General features: G+C 37.6%; 1 protein-coding gene and 1 pseudogene across 7 annotated transcripts in view; both read left to right on the top strand.

Annotated features, from left to right (window-relative positions):
* The window catches only part of ATP8A1 (ATPase phospholipid transporting 8A1), a 244887-nt gene that overhangs the window by 7425 nt on the left and 217220 nt on the right, over positions 1-20242 (top strand). The window lies entirely within an intron of this gene.
* On the top strand, positions 8340-19653 carry LOC139438655 (tudor domain-containing protein 3 pseudogene; annotated as a pseudogene).

The following is a 20242-nucleotide window of genomic DNA, read 5'->3' on the forward strand; positions in this document are numbered from 1 at the left end:
TAAGGGTACATAACTCGGTGTATTATAACAGCTTAGCATTTTTATGTCAGTATGTAATAATTTACTAAGGAATCTACTAAATGGCTCCACTTAGGTCATTTCAGTTTTTTGTTTGTTTTTTAACATACAGCTCTTGAATAAGCATCTTTGCACATCTTTAAACACTTTTCTGATTATTTCTTTGTAAAAGGTCCCTAGAAATGGGATTTCTGAGTCAACATTATGTACCTTTTTATGCTTTTCATAAATTTTTGAAAGATTATAGCAATTTACACTACTGGTATGTGATAATGAAAGTGAACATGTTCCTGTTTCTCTCCCTTCACCAATACTGGATAGTGTTATTTTTTATTTTTAATGAACGTGAAGGGCAAAAAAATGGATCTTTAAGTTTACACTGGCTTGATTATTAGTTAGGCTGAAGATATTTTGTTAAGTTTAGTGATTATATTTTTTTCCTGAATTGCTTATTCATTTCCTTTTGTGAGGCTTTTTTCATGTTGAATTATAAGTTGCTTATGTGTTACAGATAATAATTCTTTTCCCTGCTTATAGTTTATCTTTTAACTTTGTTTATAGTGCTTTCTCTTAGATATAAGTTGAATCTCATGAAGTAAGTCTTTCCCTTTTTCATTAATGTCATGTTTCTAATATGAAGATAATGAAAGTATTTTACTTATATATTTCTTCTAGTATTTTTAGATTTCATTTAAAACACTTAACATCTATAATTTCTGTAGGATTTCTTTTGCTGTGAAATATGAGGTAGGAATCTTCTTTTTCCCGAGGTCATTATTCCCCTGACATGATAACTATTTATTTAATCCCTTCCATACTGTTTCAAGGCACTACTGTTTTTATATTATATTTACATATATAATTGAGTTATTTCTAGAAATTTTTTTTGCCTCTCTTCTCCCTATGCCTCTATTTTGTATTTTGGTCTGTATCTTTGGTCCCTATTATCAAATTATTTTATTGCAACTTAATAAAAACTCTCCTACGCTCCTTGCTCTTTTTGCTAAAATTTTCTGGTTATTTTCATGTTTTTTTCCTCTTTGAACTTGTGAATGCATCACTTAGTCTGTTTACAAAATATGTTGTGATCTTTATTAGGATTTCATTAAGTTTATAAATTTATATTGAGAGGATTAGTATCTTTAATGTATTGAGTCATGTTTCTCCATTTATTGATATCTTTTTCCATTTACTAGTTTTCTTAAAATAAGTCCAGCATATTTTGATGATCTTCCCTAAATAAATTATATTTTGTGAAAGTATTGGGAATGGGGTCTTTACAAAATTGTATTTTCTTGCTTCTGATTGTTAATGTCTGTAAGGAAGCTATTGATTTTGAAACTGAGCATTGCTCTTTCATTCTTTTTTTCTTCCTTCCTTTCACCCTAAATGATTCTAGGTTTAGGGTTCTACTGTCTGCCTAGAGAGAAGTCTCTCACAGCTTTTCGGGTTTGGGGAAGTGTTTTGGCTAATGTAACACACAGTGTGCCTTGCACAAGATTTCATGGCATCAAGACCACGCTGAGGCCTCCACACCTCCCATGACTTGTTAAGAATGAATCGTCCTGCCCCACTCTCCCCCTGTTCATCTGGGCTTGGACCCATCATATCAGTGGATCATCTGGTAATTCTATGGCCCAGGATACAACTTTCTGCAGAGAATGTTCTGTCTGTATTCCTTGGAAAGGACTGAACCCTGTTTCTGGCAACTTTGGACTACCTGCAGTTTGTTTGTTTTTATAATTATAGAAGTTATGGGTTTACAGAACAATCATGCATAAAATATATGGTTCCCGTATACCACCCTGTTATTAACACCTTGCTTTGTTGTGATACATTTGTTACAATCGATAAAGGCACATATTTAGAAGTATTCTATTAACTATAGTCAATGGTTTAACTTAGGGTTCACTGTTTGTATTGTGTAGTTCCATGAATTTTTTAAAAGTTGTATTCTAGTATCTCATATACAACCTAAATTTTCTCCTTTAGCAACATTCATATATATAATTCAGTGCTGTTAATTACATTCACAGTGTTGTGCTACCCCCACCAAAATTTTTCCATCATCTCAAGTAGGAACTCTCTGCATTTTAAACCTTAATTCCCTATTCCCTACTGCTACCCTGTCCCCTGGTATATTCTAGATTCTGACTCTCAGTTTGCTTATTCTAATTATTTTATTTCAGTGAGATCATTTGTCCTTTTGTATCTGGCTCATTTCACGCAATATAATGTCTTCAAGCATCATCCATGTCTCAAGTATCAGAACTTCATTACTGAATAATATCGCATTATATGTATATACCACATTTTGTTCATTTATTGGTTGATGGGCACATGGGTTGCTTCCATCTTTTGACAGTTGTGAATAATGCCGCTATGAACATTGGTGTGCAAATATCTGTTCAAGTGCCTGCTTTCAGTTTTGTGAAAATATTAGGAATGGGGTCCTTTCAAAATTGTAGTTTCTTCCTTTGATTGTTAGTGCATGTAAGAGAGCTCTTGATTTGAACCTGACCATCAGTCTGAATTCTTTCATTTTTGGTAGTTTTCAGTTAATTTTCTTCTCTGTAGGTTTTAAATGATATTGTGTATCATGAACCAAAGTCTTTTTAAAAAGGTTTACAATTAATTAACCTTGACCGAGTACATTTGGATTAGTCAATTTTTTTTCCAGCAACATGGCTTCTTTTTTACCTGCTGAAGGATTACTCAGATTTCAACTTACTGATTTTAATTCATGTAGCAGTCATATCCATGTACATACATGTATATAATAGCCTAGGTATTACTCTAGTTTTTCTTCAAAGAGTAGTGGTCAGAATTCAGACCAGTTGGGATTTAACTAATGGTTCCATGGAATCTATCAAATTGGCATTCATATCTCAGATCAAAACTGAAAGAAATAAAAGTGAGCCATATGGGGAGTGGGTGTAGCTCAAGGTTGAGTTCCTGCTTCCCATATACAAGGTCCCAGGTTTGATCCCCAGTACCTCCTAAAAACAAAACAAATGAAAAATAATTCTCATTGGGGAGCGGGTGTAGATCATTGGTTGATTGCCTGCTTCCCATGTACAATGTCCTAGGTTCAATCCCTGGTACCTCCTAAAAAACCAAAACAAACAACAACAAAAAGTGAGCCATAAATGCTGGACACATATGTAGCTTTAAATTTTCTAGTAGCCACATTAAAAAGTAAAAAGAGACAGGTGAAATAATGTTCATAATACATTTTTTAACCCACTCTAAAATATTTCCTTTTCAGCATGTTACAATATAAAAATTAGTAACGTGTTATTTACATTCATTTTTATACCAAGTTTTTTAAATCCAATGTGTATTTTATATTTACATAATTTGGACTAGGCCCATTTCAACTGTCAATAGGTTTCTGTGGCTAATTGATATTATACTGAACAGCACAGCTGAGGATTTTACATCAGCCTCTGTTTAGGATTTCCTGGTATTTTTCTGAATATAAAATTTTATAACAGAAATCCATAGCTCAAAGTAACCTTATTAAATATACATGTGTAGATATACTTCTCTCTTAAGTAGAGATGTAAGCCTTCAACTTCCTTCCTTATGACAGGTCAATTAGGAAAGTCCTCATATAATCTCACACAGTATTTAGTGCTTCAATAATACTGCTTTTGACATGGCCTTTATGGAAATATAGGGATTTTATGTAAGTACATTATGGCATCTTCTGAAGACTGTTTTTTTTTTTCTCCAAAAAAAACTCCTTTTTTATAAAGTAGATTTGATAAGCAAAACCCATCCTGCCCTATCTTCCTATTAGTTTTCATTTAAATGGTGTGAAAGAAGTTTCCTCCCAGCTCCTGCAGCCCATCTTTTCCCCTTGTCCCTTCCTGACCCCCATGTGATTTGATTTAGCCCTGCCTCTGTTCCTAAAACTGTAGGTGAGAGAGCTTTAAGGAACTCTGATTTAGCCGCCTAGGAAAGTCGCACAAAATCACCTTGTCACCATTTCTCTGACCTGAATAACTGTCACAATAATTTGTAGAACTGCAGAACTGGGGACTCTCCCTTGTTCTTGGTAGTCTCCCCCTCAACAAAGATACCTGTTCCCTGACCTTAGCTTGAGCTATGGAGTTGCTGTGAGCCATTCTGATGCCAACCAGAGCTGCCAGGATCTCTGGATATCATAGGCTTGCGCTTTCCCCATTGTTGCTTTTGGCCATCTTGTCTAGACAAACCTGTTGTTTCCTGCTGGGAGTCTTGGTTCTGAGTGTACATGTTATCTGTAACCATTTCCTCTGGACTCCTTGCTCTGCAGCTTATTGTCATCCTAATGGTGTGATTAGTTGACCCTTTCCAATCCCCCTAAAGTCTGTCTCATTCTGCCTTTTTTTCTTTTTTTTTTTTTTTTACCTCAAGCCATGTCATATCTCTAATCAAAGAAATAAACTGATCTTTCTATACAGATTTTACTCAGATTTGATGTGCTACACTTTTACTTTAAGCCCATTTGGGTTCTATCCATGTCAGTGTCAGAGTGGTTCTGAGACATGTTCTCAGGTGAGCTTAGTCAACTTTTAGTAACTGTTTATTATCACAGTTTTGGGTAAAGGTTAGAGAAATATCATGAGGAAGAATCATTCTTTCTGCCATCTTTCCTGCAAAGTGTGTCCATTTACCAATACGGACAGGGCAATAGGAGGCTTGTATTATATGGATTGTTTTATAGCCACTTTGTGTTTCCTCAGCGGTATGGCAGTTGACTGCACAGTGAATTAAATTGGGGAGCTTTTAAACAATGCTAATGGCTGGACCCATCCCGTGTCAATGGAAACAGTCTATAGGGATAGGGACCAAATCACTGATATTTTTAAAAATCTCGCTATCTAATTCTAATGTGGCAGGAGCATTGAAAAGCACTGGTATAGATCCTTGGAATAACTTGCTTGTAGAGAGAATGAGGAATTGATTATATAAAGCCATATATGTTGCCAGCCAAGAAACCAAGAATGCAATGGTATTTTTGGTAAAATTTTTGTCTGTCGCTCTTATGAGTCTGATTATTCTCTTAATTCCCTCTCTCAGAAATGGTGTATATAACAATACTTGATTATGAGGTTTTGAAGACTTCCTTTAAAATTCTGGATTAAACATTCAATTTCAGTATAACTGAATGAATAGTACAACACATTTAGTTTATTCTTAGCTGATTTTTATATCTGCTCTGTGAGCTTGTTGAATGTGAGTTTTTCTGCAGTGTCATTAATAATTTTTTTTTCTAATCTGCTTACTTTCAGTATTTTGTAGTAATTAATCTCTTTATTCATTTGGTATTTGTCGTCCAAGTGTTTAGACATTTATAACTGGTAAAAACAGCTTAAACTTTGTAAACTGCTGTGACAACTTCATTTTCAAGGGATGTATTTTCTTTAGTTTGCAATTATTAACTTGTCCCACCAGGATATGAAATTGCCTTTTACAGGTTAGTGTACAGAAAATGAAAACTTATCATAAGTCTCAGTTTACCTGCCTTCCCTGTTTGCTGAGATGAAGCCCATTTTTGATATTCTTAATTTAGCAAATATGTTTTCTTTGTGATGCCTGGGGTGGATGTCAGGTTTAGGATGAGGACATTATTCACTGCTGATGGCAAGCGTTATTATTCCAAGCTCTGAGGATTAGAAAACAATCACCACGGTGTGTTGGCTGGAGTGCACTGTGTCCAACTCTTGTGTGATAGTTTTTTTATCATTTTTTTCAATCTTTATTTTTTCCACACTTAGACTTTCCTTTATTTGTGACCAATAATATGATTTAAACTCTGCAGGTAGTGAAAATCTTTCTTAAAAGCCAGAATTTGAACTAGGACGGGAACAAAAGTTCTACAGTTTCTGTTCAATATGACCCAGACAGCTATTTATTCCTGTGTTTTGTTTAAAGTCCAGTAATAAATCATTACAAAAGTTGGCCTTTTGTTGACTTCCAAGTGAAAATAATTAGCAAAGGATATTAAAAGCCTTTTTAATTTCCCCAGGTGCCAAGTTAAATCTCTTGATTTTAGTAAGTGACTTTCCCTGTGGAATATGTCCTTCTGGTTGGTGAAACCACTCCTAGATGCTTAAATTTTAACTAAGTCTGAATACTAAGTCCTTCAGTCTGACCGTAATAGTTTCTTTTTAAGATGTCAAACATTTTTTCAGCTGTAATTGTCCTTTTCTTTTAAAAAAATCCATTGACGCTAGCTAATGGAATCACCATCTTGGCTGTTTATGCTTCTTGTGTTTTCAGTGTATTTGGTACCTGACAATGTGACATGGTAGTCACTTAACAGGTATATTTTGTGATACAACAAAACTTGAGACTATAACTTTTATTTAGTGCTGTCCCCACTCTTTATTTTTTCCCCTAGAAGTCCAGTTTCCTTAGCATCTTAAGCCAATGCCCTATACAATTATTGACTTAAGAGAAAGTGAAATGAGGTACTAGTGGGCCAGATAGGGTTAAAGTCTTATTTGGGTTCTGGTCCTTCCAAACTGCGTGGCCCTGGGCAAGTCATTTAACCTGAGACTCCTATTTTTTAAGTAAAATAGTAATGATAGTACCTACCAGTAAATCATCTGCCTGTTGGATAGAGAATAAATTGTAGTCCAGCTAAGCCTGGCTGCATCCTGGAATCTCCCAAAGAGTTTTAAATATGCTGATCCACATATCCCACCCCCAGTGATTATGATTTCATCTTGGGTGTAAGAGTTAAAACAACAAAAGACAGCGGTAGTTTGGGCTAGTTGATATCAGTGGGGGAGCGAGAGGAGATTGCATTTAGGATATCATATGAAAGTAAATATAACAGATTTGTTGATGGATACGATGTGAAGTGTTAAGGACAAAGAGGAGTCAAGAATGAATAACATTTGGGTCCCTGAGCCCAAAATAATGGCACTGTTTACTGAGATAGAAAAACTCTGGGATAAAGACTTAAAACCTGCCTGCATCTTAGAAAAGGGTTAATGTATCAAAACAGTGTATGTTGGTATACATTTCCTTTGTTCTCTCAGAAAGCGGATTGCATTTATCCTCAAATCAGGTCTTCAGTTGTTTCCATCCCCTCCTTCCTCCATCTTCTTTTCTCTGAACATTCTTTAGAATTTCAGTAAACATAGCTACTACTGTCTTCCCTGTTCCTCATTGCTATGAATTTTAGGTATCTAGGAATTGTATGGATTTAGTCTACTTGAGATTAATAATTGTATGGACAGGACTTTTTTCTACATAATCACTGTGTTCTTTTGTCTCCTGAGTGCTCCAAACTGCATAGACATTCTCTTGAGTGGAGAAATTAAATGAACTCACTTGATATAAAGTAGGTGCTTAGCAAACATTACTTGAATCTGTGTCTGGTGAGTGAACTCTAATGTGGGAATGTTTTAGAAATCTCATGGTGGTTTCTTATTGTGTATGGACCCATTGTACCTTGCTTGACAGTGGCCCTAGATGTGTCTGCAGACCTAGGTGGTGGGGCTAACTGCACAATTCCATTATGTGGTGGTAGCAGCAGGAGGTAAAAAAACTGCATTAGGAGATTCTGTGGACACTGGGTGGTTTGTATTTGTGGTGTTAGGAGGTTCTTCAAGCATCTGTCCTCTCATTGTACTTGTTCTTCCTGTGAATTGCATAGGGCTGATGTTACACTGTGTAGGTGTCATTATTTTAATGGCACTGAGCACTGTACTGGGTCTTTTAAGTCTTTGCAGCCCACCAGCTGTCATTCACACATCCTAGTTTAATCTTCTCAGTGGAGGTTTCTGTATACTTTCTTAGCCACATCCTGACACACTGGAAGGTGGCAGTTATGCTTTACTTGCTTTTGCTCAAATGAGTTCTAGGTCTTTGAGTCTGTCTTGTCTAACCAGTCTTGGTGGCTTTCTAAATACTGCCCACAATGCTTCTGGCAGAGGAGCCACCCCAGAACCAGAGTCTTTCTGGGGCGTGGTGGAGTTCTCGCACATGGGCCCATATGCAAGGTGCTCCTTTCTGGATTTCCTGTTTTTCCAGCCTTGTATGATGACTTGTTGATTCTTTTATATGCCAGATTGTGATACTGTTTGTCATCAATAGATTAGAGTATCACACCTTCCTTTCTTCTTTAGAAGGTATCTGTTTCAATAAAGTAAAAAGCTGTTGCTGTTGCTTGTGGGCAATTTATGTTGCTTTGTGTGCTGCGTAATTGGCAGGTAGGCTTTAATTTCTTTGGGTGTGTTTGTGTGTGTGTGTGTGTGGTTGAGACCTTGTTAAAAAAAATAAGAATGAATTATTTTTTTCTCTCCAGCAAAGTCACAATGGAGGTAAGAAGCATGTTCCAGTCAAACTGAGACTAAAACAGGAGCAAAATGTTATTTGAGTGTTTCTGCTTCTTTTAATAAGATGTTGCAACTAGACATGTAGCAGCCTGTTTTTATGTTATAAAATGCAAAAATAGCTCTAAAAATTTTTTTAAAGTTGTAATAACTCAGACAACTTTCACAGCTTTTTATTAATATTTTCATGTACATTTTAAAAGGGTTGACTCATTCAGAACTATAATCCACAATGAACATATTGCTGCTAAAGTCAGTGGGGTTAACTATCCTGCAAATATTTATATCACCTAATGCAGTAATTCTCTTTTCCATATATAAAATGTGAAAACTTACTCTCCACACTAGCGCTGTATTAATGGTTCTCTGATGACCTCATAATTGTCTTATAAAAAAAACAAACCTTTTTAAAAAGATAACCTCATGGAATTCTAGATTTGAAAGGGAACTTAAAGGTCATGTGTAACAGTACCTGATATAGCCTGGTAGCAATTAATTATCCATCTTCTGCTTGTATACCTCTCAGCAATCACCACTGCACCCTCTTTTAAAGCAGTCCATTTAATTGTGAGACAGCTCTAGTTCTTAGCAAGTTCTTTCATGTGTTGAGCCACAAATCATTCTTTCTTGTATCTTCTTTCCATTGGTCTTTTGGGGCCAGAGAATCTCTCTTCCCTCCGTTTCAAGATGGTTTTCATTATTTTAAGTAGTTTATTATAATCTCCCTCTCCCTTCAGCACTTTCTTATGTGACATGGGTACAGGTTATACTGGATTCTCCCCTCTGGGGGTTCTGTACTTTGTCCTTGCTAAAATCTGGTCCTCAGGAACAAACAGAATATATCAATATTGTTCGATGGTGCTTTCTAGACTGGGGCAGTTACCTTTCTTGTTACTGGCATTCCCTCTAACAATGAAGCCCAATGCAGAATTGACTTTGAGGAGTAGCCATATCATACTGCTAAACTAAATGAGGCTTAGAAGCAACAAAAACGTCCATTTTGAATTTTTTTTTTATTGTTTTTTTTTTAGATCTTCGGATAGGGTCTTCAATTTATTCAGTCTCCCAAAATCTTCTTCAATTATGGTTCTTTCATGTCATCTGCACTTTAATTGTGCCACATATGCCCTTATCAGACCTGAATTTAAAACAAGTGTACAAGGCTTGTTCAGAGTGTTGGGGTTCTCCAAGGTCTCCTTTTTAATTCAAATCAATCTCTTGATGAGCATAGATGGACAGTGATTTGAGAACCTAGCATGATTTTTGGCGCTGAATCATCAGCTCCACCACTACCTTACTTAACCTTTTTGGTCTCTGTTCCATTTTGCAGAAGAAGAAACAGAGACCAAAAAAGGTTAAGTAAGGTAGTGGTGTAGCTGAGATTGGAATTTAACAGTTTGGCTCCAGAGCTTTGCATTTACTCTATCCAGGGCACCCGTTGGAATCACAGCTGATCTTAGTAAGGTTTTTCTTTCTGTGTATCTGCTCCATTCCTCACTTCATTCCTTTGGCATATCTGTCAAATGCCGTGGCTTCTCACCTTCTTGCCCAGTTCTCCATGCTTGTCCTTGCTCAGTCCTGAGTCTGCCTGTCTGTGTCTCTGGATCTCAAGTCCACATTCCCAGAAGGGCATCTGATTGGCCCATCTGGTCAGGTACTGGGTGTTGGCTGTAATATCTAGGGCAGGGGCACTGGAGAGAGGAATGGAGCCAAGGGGATGCCAAGGTGGCTGGCAGGCAGGGAGGAATCAAAGAATAGTTCCAGTAGGAGCCCCTTGGTGTATGTCAAGTGCTTGTGAGTCCACACTGATGCATCACCATGGAATCTTGCGGCTCAGGTTTTATAAGACCAGGGCGAGCTGAAAGCCTTCTTAAATCCAGATGGGGAGGGCTCTATTTAAGTAAAGTTGAATAAGGAAAGGACTTTAGTCTTGGGAAGCTTGATGGTCCCCGGTGGTCACCACCTTCCTTTAAACCTCCTTTTAATAATCTGCACTAGATTTTTTATCAGGATTGACTGCCAATTACAGCATTGCTTATACTTAGGTTATATGAAAGACCTTTTTTAAAGGGGAAAAATTCCCTTTAACCTCTAAGAATATATCCTGTGCATAAGAAACACAGCTTTAATTAAGTCTTCTTCAATATTAACTGAATTGTCACTGCAAAAGAATCCTTTTCCTTCAGAAGCTGTAAATCCCATTACATAAATCTGTGAATTCTGCAAGTGCATCTCCAGCCTCCCATTTTCGTAAACAGTGGTTTATAATATACAGGATCCATATTATTTCCTTTTCAGAACCCTGGGGCAATATTTTCTTACCTTTGTCTTTTGAAACCCTTTCATTCATGATGGTCCTATGATTAGCGACAGTTCACTTTACCTGTTCTGTAGATTCTCTCAGTTCTGTAGGTTAAAATTGATTTTTTTTTCTTTGCTACAAGATACAAATTCATTTATAGCAGTTAGGTGCTGGTTTTGTTTTGTTTTGTCTTATTTTGTTTTAAATAATCCCTATTCTTTCTTTTGCTTCAGTTCTTACAACTAATGTTTGTTCTAACCTTTTTAGTCTTAATATGACTGTCCTGGATAGAGAATGAAGCAAAGTAGAAGTAGGAATTCAAGTTCTGCTTTTTATTCTGTCTGTTAACATTTCACCATCTCTCGAAGGCCACAGGCCTATCCCATTGATCCCTAATATTCCAAATGGAAGGAAAATAACATTTTGTTAGGCTCTAAATTTTTTTTACATACCTTTCCTCCATTCTCAGATGTCAGTGTGTCTGTTATTCCCTATTGAACAAGTGAGCGGGTTTCCAACCTTTTCCCATGATCTTTTTATCGTCTTTTTACTAGCTCAAGGACTTCCTGTGCTGCCACAGTGGTATCTGAATTCACCTCCCTTTTCCTCTCATCAAGAATTTTCACAATTAGTCAGCATGTTGCTTTATAAGACCTTCCAGACTTCTGCCCCTTTTTGGGTCTCAGTGATAGCTTGAAATATACTTTCCTGAGGTCTAGAATACATGTCTGAATTGGTATGGTATTTCCCTCTTTTTCAAGAGCTTTTTGATGTAGTTTTTTTTTTTAATGAAGAAAATCATTATTACTTTACCACTTCTGTGTTGATTAGAATCCAGTCCATGGTAAGAGTTCCTCACCTTGTTTCCAGTACCTTCTGAGAGACAAATTTGATGCCAAAGCAAGTCACCAATCCTTTTAGCTAATTGAGACTTGTAGAAGATGTTTGGTAGACGGCCAGTAGTTGAAAGTAATCATAGTTAGTGTAATCTGCTTCTGTGCCAATTTTTAAATCTATACTGGAAATATGCTATTTATTCCTTCTATCTGACCAAATGATGTATGGGATATTCTCAAAGTGATATCATTAAATTCTTTCCATCTTTCATTGCTCTTCTCCAGCATGATTTGGCATTAGTAAATGTTCGAGTAACTATTTCTAAGCAACTCAGCATGCTGAAGGTGATTGTTTTTCTAGGTTAATATCCAGGACTGGCATCCAGAGGACCGAGTACTTATTTTGTATGAGGTACAACATTCGGCACACCATAGAGTTTCTCATGTACTGCTGCTTAAGGATTGCGTTTCTTTTGAATGTCCCTTGGTGTTTTAGAATTCGTAATACTACTTTCAGAACTTAGAGCAATTCACCATGAGTTCAGGAAGTGTTAAGCCATTATTTTTCCTCTTAGTAGACAAGAAATTCTGTTGATGCATTTCACACTTGCTTATTTTTAGATCAGTTCACACAGACACTTAAAAATAGCATTTACCATGTATGATAATGACAAGTCCTGAGAGGAAAATATAATAGTAGGCATAGGGATAGGGAATTTTTGGATGTCTGATGTTAAAATTAAAAAGTAAATATTTATTGCATAGAAGGGACATCCTTGCAGTGTTACTTATGTTGCTTTTCCATATTAGAGTAACACACCTGATAGACTTAATTAAAGGTGCCCTTTACCTGTCCCATGCTTAGCGTATAAATTAGGTGCATCTGTAACATCTGTTTTTATTCTCAGTTGCTATATGTCTAAGTTTATAAACCATATATACTGGGATATAGTAGTCTTTTACAAATAGGATATATCTAAAACCTCTATAAGGGAACATTTTAAGGAAGATTGGTTAGGACGGGTGCCTTGACATCTAAGTAGCAGCTAAGAGGCAATGAGGGAGGTGGGCAATAGTGTTTAGAAAAACCGTGTTGAGGTGGAAAAAGGTCAGAAGAGGAGAAATGGAATTGGAGGGAGAGGTGAGATTAAGCTTAACTGTCAAATGAATGAGTAAATGCATGTGCCAGTGGAAGGGCTTAGAGCTGGGATGGACCTCATTGATTTCCAGATGTCCTGGCTCTGGGGCTCACTGGCTTTCTGGCTTTCTGGCTCACCTCCATCATTTTGAGAAGAATCCTTGAAAAGATTTAGTAAGATGGAAAACAGTCTACTTTTTGAAGCAAATAACCATGTTTTACATTATCAGACCAAGTGGATTTTTTGTTATAACATTTTGTTGTAACTCAGGTGAACTTGAGGGTAATGAGCTAGGATCACAGATGCATAAGCAAAAGGGTATAAGATGTGGAACACTTTTGGTCTATTGTGCAGGTCCCTTGGGGATGGCAAGCCACAGGTATCCCAGGGCAGGCTGGACTCCGGGCTTGGGTAGGGCAGCTGTTAATATCAGACTGGATCTGATTTAGTAAGTGGGACCTGTTGGGGAAAACTCCAGGCAGCCTGCTGATTCCCTGAGCAGGGTGGTTCCATTGTGGTCCCAGGTCATCATTCAATGCAGATTGCAGCTAGTGATTGGGAGAGTGGGAACAGGATTCAGCTTCTGGAATAAATAAAAGGCTGGTCATATCCCGGTAGGGTATCAATGCCCACTTAGGTTAAATAGGCATTGTATTGGTCAGCCAGAGGGGTGCTGATGGAGCGTACCAGAACTCTGTTGGCTTTTATAAAGGGTATTTATTTGGGGTAGAAGCTTACAGTCATGAGGCCCTAAAGAGTCCAACTCAGGGTACCGTAAGAGGTACTTTCTCACCCAAAGTCTGTTGCCGCGTGTTGACACAAGATGGCAGGTGATGTCTGGCAAGGGTTCGGCCTGCTTTCTTCCACTTAAGGCTCCTGGTCCCAGTTTCTTCTGATCTCAGCTGTAGGCTGGTATAAGGCTAGTCTCCCTGGGGTTTGCTTCTTTCTGGGCTCAGCTCCTCTGGTTCCTTCACAAGGTCAGCTGTAGACTATCAGGCTCATGTCTCTTTCCTGGGCCTCTGCTGTATCTAATGAGAGGCGTCTCTTCCTCTGCCCGTGTCTTTTTCTGTGTGATTGTCCACCCACTAAGGGGCAGGGACTGGATACCCTACTGATATGGCTGAATCAAAGCCCTAATCTTAATTTAATCAAGTAAATGTAACCTTGGAATTTAATACAAATGGTATGCCCATTTTACAAACATAATCAATATCTCTTTTCGGAATTCATAAATAAAATTAAACTGCCACAGGCATCAAGACTGGACTTTGCTTCCAGTCATTTAAGTAGATGGAGTTGTTCCCAGAATCAAAGGAGGAATGGAGGCTGCTGAGCTGGAAAGAGCAGTAGATGGCTACTGTACAGAGCCCAGATTGGCACACCGTACAGGAAAGGTGTACTGATGCAACTGAAAATTTCATTTCCCCTCTGGCTACTGCAGTCATGGTCTGGAAATATGAGACCTATTGTTGAACAGTTTCTATTGAATTTTGACTCTTCTAAAGGTGTTTAGTTTATTCAATGACATTTTTGAAAATGTAATATGAAAGTCTTAACCTTTAAAGCATCAGTTTTTTGTTTCCCATACTGCTGGATCCTTCCTTTGTGCCCTCTCTGAACAGCTGCTGTCAGGTTCACAATTGAACATTCTGAACATTCTAAGTGACTGTTCTGCTCCAGCAATACAGACCATGAGATTTCATCATCTCATTTGTAGCTCCAGTAACTACTTCTGTATTTCTAATTATATGTAAACAATATATACGGTATCAAATACCATGGAAAACCAAATAAAATGTAAACCTCTAAACTCTTCAGCCAAAAAGTCTTTTGTTACAGAAACTTGAGCAAAAATTACTAGAAATTATTAGACGATAAAAATTTTTTTTTCCCAGAAAAACATATTAAACCTTTGACAAGGATATAGGGTAACACTCATAATGTCCTATAAAGTAGCACCTAAATTTAATCACACCTAGGTTCTGCAGTGAGCCTCTAAAGCAGAGGTTCTTAACAAGGGATCCCTGAGCTTGAATTGAAATTCAAAAAAACGTTCTTCTTGTGGGGATATGTTGGTACAGGGGTGATATATTTATTGAATAATACACAGTATACTGTGGACTTAGTAAGGGATCCATGGTTTTCACCTGACTGGCAAAGGGGTCCATGGAACAAGAAAGGTTAAGAACCCCTGGTCTGAAGTCTTGGCTAGTTCTGCAGTTAATATTCTTTTTTCTTCTTCTTTTTTTTTTTTTTTTAAAGATACATAGATCACACAAAATACTACATTAAAAAATATAGGAGTTTCCCATACACCCACTCCCCACACCCCCCACTCCTCCTACATTGTCAACTTCTTTCATTAGTGTGGTCCATTCATTGCATTTGAGAGTACATTTTGAAACATTGCTGCACAGCATGGATTATAGTTTATGTTGCAGTTTACACTCTCTCCCAGTCCATTCTGTGGGTTATGGCAAGATATATAATTCCTTGCATCTGTCCCTGCAATATCATTGAGGACAACTCCCAAGTCCTGAAAATGCCCCCATTATCTCACCTCTTTTTCCCTCTCCTTGCCTTCAGCAACTCCCATAGCCACTGTCTCCACATCAATGCCATAATTTCTTCCATTGCTAGAGTCACAATAATTCTACAGTAAATACCAATAACACCACATTAATTAAATTCTGTGACTGTTACAAGCATGACTGTTTAATGACCTCAATGTAGGTTAAAAGCTTGAGTGATTAACATGGTCTCTTTAATGTCTGATATTGGAAGCCATTGAGTAAAAAGATACATAATTGGACTCTCCTGAATATGTTTAGGAGATAATATGATAAGATATTCTGATTCCGATGAAACTTTTACTTATAATTACAATAAAGTTCTATAACCATATTCCTAGGCAACAAAATGACTTTGTATCTTGTTCTGTTCTCCCTCCTACCTACCCACCTCTGCATTTCTGTTGCATAACCCCTACCCAGATGACAAATTTTGGGAAAATGTGGCCATATTTAATATTAATGTATAAAATTATAGGGTAAAATCCACTTTTTACTGTCTTGATGTATTCACTGGTCACAACTTTTAATATTACCATATAAATAAGAAATGTTAATAGCTACATTCGTTTCCTTAAGACTTTTGTTTTTTCCCTATTCAAATATTTTGACAGGGAGAATGATGTTATCATCGCTGGTGAGGATAGGGTGATAGAAACTGGGTGATAAGTATTATTTATGCTGTATTGCTAACAAAAGTTCATTTAATCCTCATTTAACCCTGCTTTTATGGATGAGGAAGCTAAGGCTCAGAAGGTAAATAATCTGTCCACTGTTAACAAAACTGTCATAATCTGATTTGAACACAGATTTGACTACAAAGCCTATTTTTTTTTTCCCTCGATGGTCTGCTTTTCTGATTTCAATAATAAAAATAAAAGCTAGAATTTTTCTTTTGTTTTTTGTTTTTTTCTCTCTCACTTCCTCCCTTCCCCCTCCCCCCACTCCTGGGCTCAAGCAGGCGGCCTCTCCCCATCCCCACTCCAGACCCCCACCACCCCTGGCCTAAGCAGCTGTCATGACCAAGGGTGCGTACTTTTTAGAATAAGGCATGGAAGCATGCACATGTTCTCCTGAAAAAGTCGATATAAATAACCATCATCCTATTGCTCTCAATGTCTAATAACAATTGGCAAGAAGTTCTTCCCCAGTGACATCAATGGTGGAAAAGTAGAAAAGCTTGAAGGTTCTTGTGTTTTGCACATTCGGAAAATTTGCAGTATTGCTGCACCAGTGGATAATGAGGAATTTCAGGCTGTAGCAAGAATGCAACATTTGCAGATGACTGATGGTCATATAAGTTGCCCAGCAGCAAAATAGTATTATATATCAAAAATAATCCTGGGGAGCCAGTATAGCTCAGTGGTTGAGTGCCGGTTTTCCACATACAAGGTCCCAGGATCAATCCCTGATCCTGGTACCTCAAAACAAATAAATCCATCCATCCATTCATACTTACACACACACACACACACCTCTGGAACTAAAATTAAGTTCTCAGGCTGTGTTCACATGAAAAATAGATTCCTGCTCTTGAATGACTCTAACACTAAAGTTCTTGGTGATGAAGTGGAGCACCTAATGAGAAATGGGAGTTAAAGAAAAGCTTGTCAAAACATAATAGAGGATATCTTCATTGGAGAAATGTCTATTTAAGAAGTTTACTCATTTTTAATTGGGTTATTTGTCTTTTTTTAAGATTCATTTTTATTTCTCTCCCCTTTCCTGCCCCCCCCACCCCCACCAGTTGTCTGCTCTCTGTGTTCATTCGCTGTGTGTTCTTCTGTGTCTGCTTGTATTCTTGTCAGTGGCACTGGGAATCTGTATCTCTTTTTGTTGCGTCATCTTGCTGCATCAGCTCTCTGTGTGTGTAGCGTCCCTCCCAGGCAGGCTGCGCTTTTTTTCACACTGGGCAGCTCTCCTTATGGGGAGCATTCCTTGTGCATGGGTCTCCCCTACACAGGGGACACCCCTGCATGACACGGCATTCCTTGCGTGCATCAGCACTGCGCATGGGCCAGCTAGCTTATGACATGGGTCAGGAGGCTCTGGGTTTGAACCCTGGACCTCCCGTGTGGTAGGCGAACGCTCTATCCGTTGAGCCAAATCTGCTTCCTCGGTTGTTTGTCTTATTGTTGTTGAGCTGTAGGAGTTCTTTATGTATTATAGATAGTAACCCTTATTAGATATATGCTGTGCAAATACTTTCTCCTGTTCTGTAGATTGTCTTTCACTTCTTTGATGATGTTCCTTTAATGCACAAAAGTTTTTGCATTTTGATGCCATCCAGTTTATTTTTGTGTGTTACTTGTGCTTTTGGTGTTGTTATACCTTCATTTTTTAAAAATAAAATTTTATTGAAATATTTTTTAAAAACACACATAATAAAGGGAGCATATGTGGCTCAAGTGGTTGAGTTCCTGTTTCCCACATGGGAAGTCCCGGGTTTAGTTCCCTGGTGCCTCCAGAAAACGCAAAAATAAGCAACAAGCAAAACAAATGAAAAAGCCGATTCAGGGAAGCTGATGATGTGGCTCAGTGGTTGAGCACCTGCTCCCCACACATAAGCCCTGGTTTAAATCCCTGGTCCTGGTACCATTAAAAAAAAGCTAGGAATAAGTTTAACCAATGAGGTGAAAGACTTGTTCATTGGAAATTACAAAATACTACCATGGATAGAAATCAGAAGGGGGTGGGGTAGTGTGTCCATAAATTATGGGATTAAAAATTACATCTTCATTTCACTAACTCCTATCTGAACATGAGCATTTCCTTCAATTATGAAATTAGGCAACAAACTACAGTGATATAAACAATACCTAGGGCTTTGTCATCAGTAAAAATCTCAAAGATTTTAATATCACAAAACTAAATAGGGAAGTTTTGCAGAAAAGTCAACCGAAGCTGAAGGGAAGCATGAAGGTGTCTGTAGAGAACTGGTTGATGAGAAAGCTCTGAAACAGAACCGCAATGGGCTGCAGTAAGGCAGCATCAAAGCAAGCTCTTATGGATAATGGCAACAATTTAGAAGCAATTGAATATGCTTCTTAATAGCAATAAGCAGAAGTATGTTTCGGGTCTGCCTCTAAAAGGTAAAGGAAAAGACAGGGCATTGACTCACCACTCTCTACTCCCTTTCACTTTCCTGGGAAAAGATAGCACATGAATAAGATCTGAAGATGAAGAGGTCCTGGGAAATGAAAGGCTATCAGCGCCAAGCCCATTATTTGATTTTTTTTTTGAAGTCTAAATGGGAACTTTCAATCTGGAAGAACCTAAATCACAGCTATGGTAGCTTTCACAAGGGCATCATGGATTGTTGAATATTGAGTAAAAGATAATCAACCAACTGTTTCAAAATGATATCAGGCAGCCAAGAAATGAAAAGCCTCCTCATTTTCAAAGAGACACTCAAAATTCAAAGTCAATTTAGAAGGCAGTGGTTTACCTAGGAACAGGTTTTGAAAGACTGAGTTCTTCTCCAGGGTCTGAAGTTTGGCTTGAAGAGAAAATCAAGTGTGATAGTCCCTATTTAGAAATGATAGAACTAAAGATACTTCGTATTCTTACAGTTCTCAGCACCATGACAGTACCTGTAAAAAGAGAGGTAGCTCTATGCAAAGCAGACCAAGAAAAGTCCATTCTATGCAGAGGCAAAAGACAGTCTCATTTCCTCAAGAATCCATGGATTATAATAATCAAAAACCTGGTAAAAGAGAAAACCAAACAGCAAATCCTGGTCATTTGTATGACAGGAAATGATAAACAATAAGTAATGAAACTTTCAATTGGGTAAAATTGGTAAAACATTTTAATGTACATCCTGATGACCAAAGTCCTGTCAGAACTAACAGTTTCATTGGTGTCCCAAAGGAAAGACGGACATGGCACTGAATGGGAGGTGAGTAGGACCTAAGTCAGCAAGATCTATCACAGCTATAACCTGTGATGATAAAATATTTTATAATGGCCCAAAAGAAGGCCTGGGCCAATTAAACCAGAATAAGTACTAGAATCATCTCTTCCTATGGAGAGTGCAAAAACAAGGAAAGCTGGAGATGAATTTTTGCACTTTATTGGGAAGCCACCAGGTTTTACCTAGCAAAAGTTGATGCTTTCCAGCCTTTGGGTATGACAGCAGTTGCTAAACCCATTGATTATGGAAACTGTGAAGGGATGCTACTAAGCAACATCAGGTCCATTCACACAGGCATGAAAGAAAGTACCTATGGCAAAACTCTTGAATTCTGCAGAGGAGGTAATGGCCAGCCAAGATGATCAACTCAGCTAATTCACCAGTTTACCAGCCTCCCCAGTCCTGGAACTCAGATGGCAGGATTCTTTGTGAAGAAAGGCACCGTTGACAGAAACAGCCTGGTCAAACCTGTTGGTAGACCTCCTGCTTTCCCTCTAAAACAAGATGCAACCAGGGTGAATATTATTATTTGAAGAAAGAAAAAGCAGATTTTTCAAGGAAAAAATAGTTTCAGTCCATACAAAGAATGGGAAAAATACTGAGTTAAATAAAGCAAACGTCTTTTACAGAGGAAAGAAAGCTTTTTTCCTTCTGTCATCAATAAAACCAATGGTTCTAGTAGATAAAAAATAATAATAAGAGCTAGAATTTATTGCATATGTATGAGGAGCCAAAAACTGTCCTGATTACTTTGCTGCATTATTTCATTCATTCCCCACAAAAAGCTGTGAAGGAGACTTAGTACTTAAGTAATTTATCTAAGGAAACGACTCTTAACTGATGGATCTTAACTGTCTCTCTCATTCCATGGTCTGTGCTCCCAGACATAATTCTATAATGCCTTTCTTGATTATCCTTTATATTTTAAATGTTATTGATTACCATCTTATAGTGAGAAAAAGATTCCTGATATCTAAGGGTAGGGTGGGTTGGCTATGTAGAAAATTCTGTTCATTAAATTACTCATCATTTGTTGTATTTAAAATCCTAAATTTTATCCAAGTCTTTGATTTTTAGCTTGGAGTAGCACCAGATAGTGGGTGTATGTGGCATCGTAAGTAG

This window comes from Dasypus novemcinctus, chromosome 1, assembly GCF_030445035.2.
Source record: "Dasypus novemcinctus isolate mDasNov1 chromosome 1, mDasNov1.1.hap2, whole genome shotgun sequence".
Lineage (NCBI taxonomy): Eukaryota > Metazoa > Chordata > Mammalia > Cingulata > Dasypodidae > Dasypus > Dasypus novemcinctus.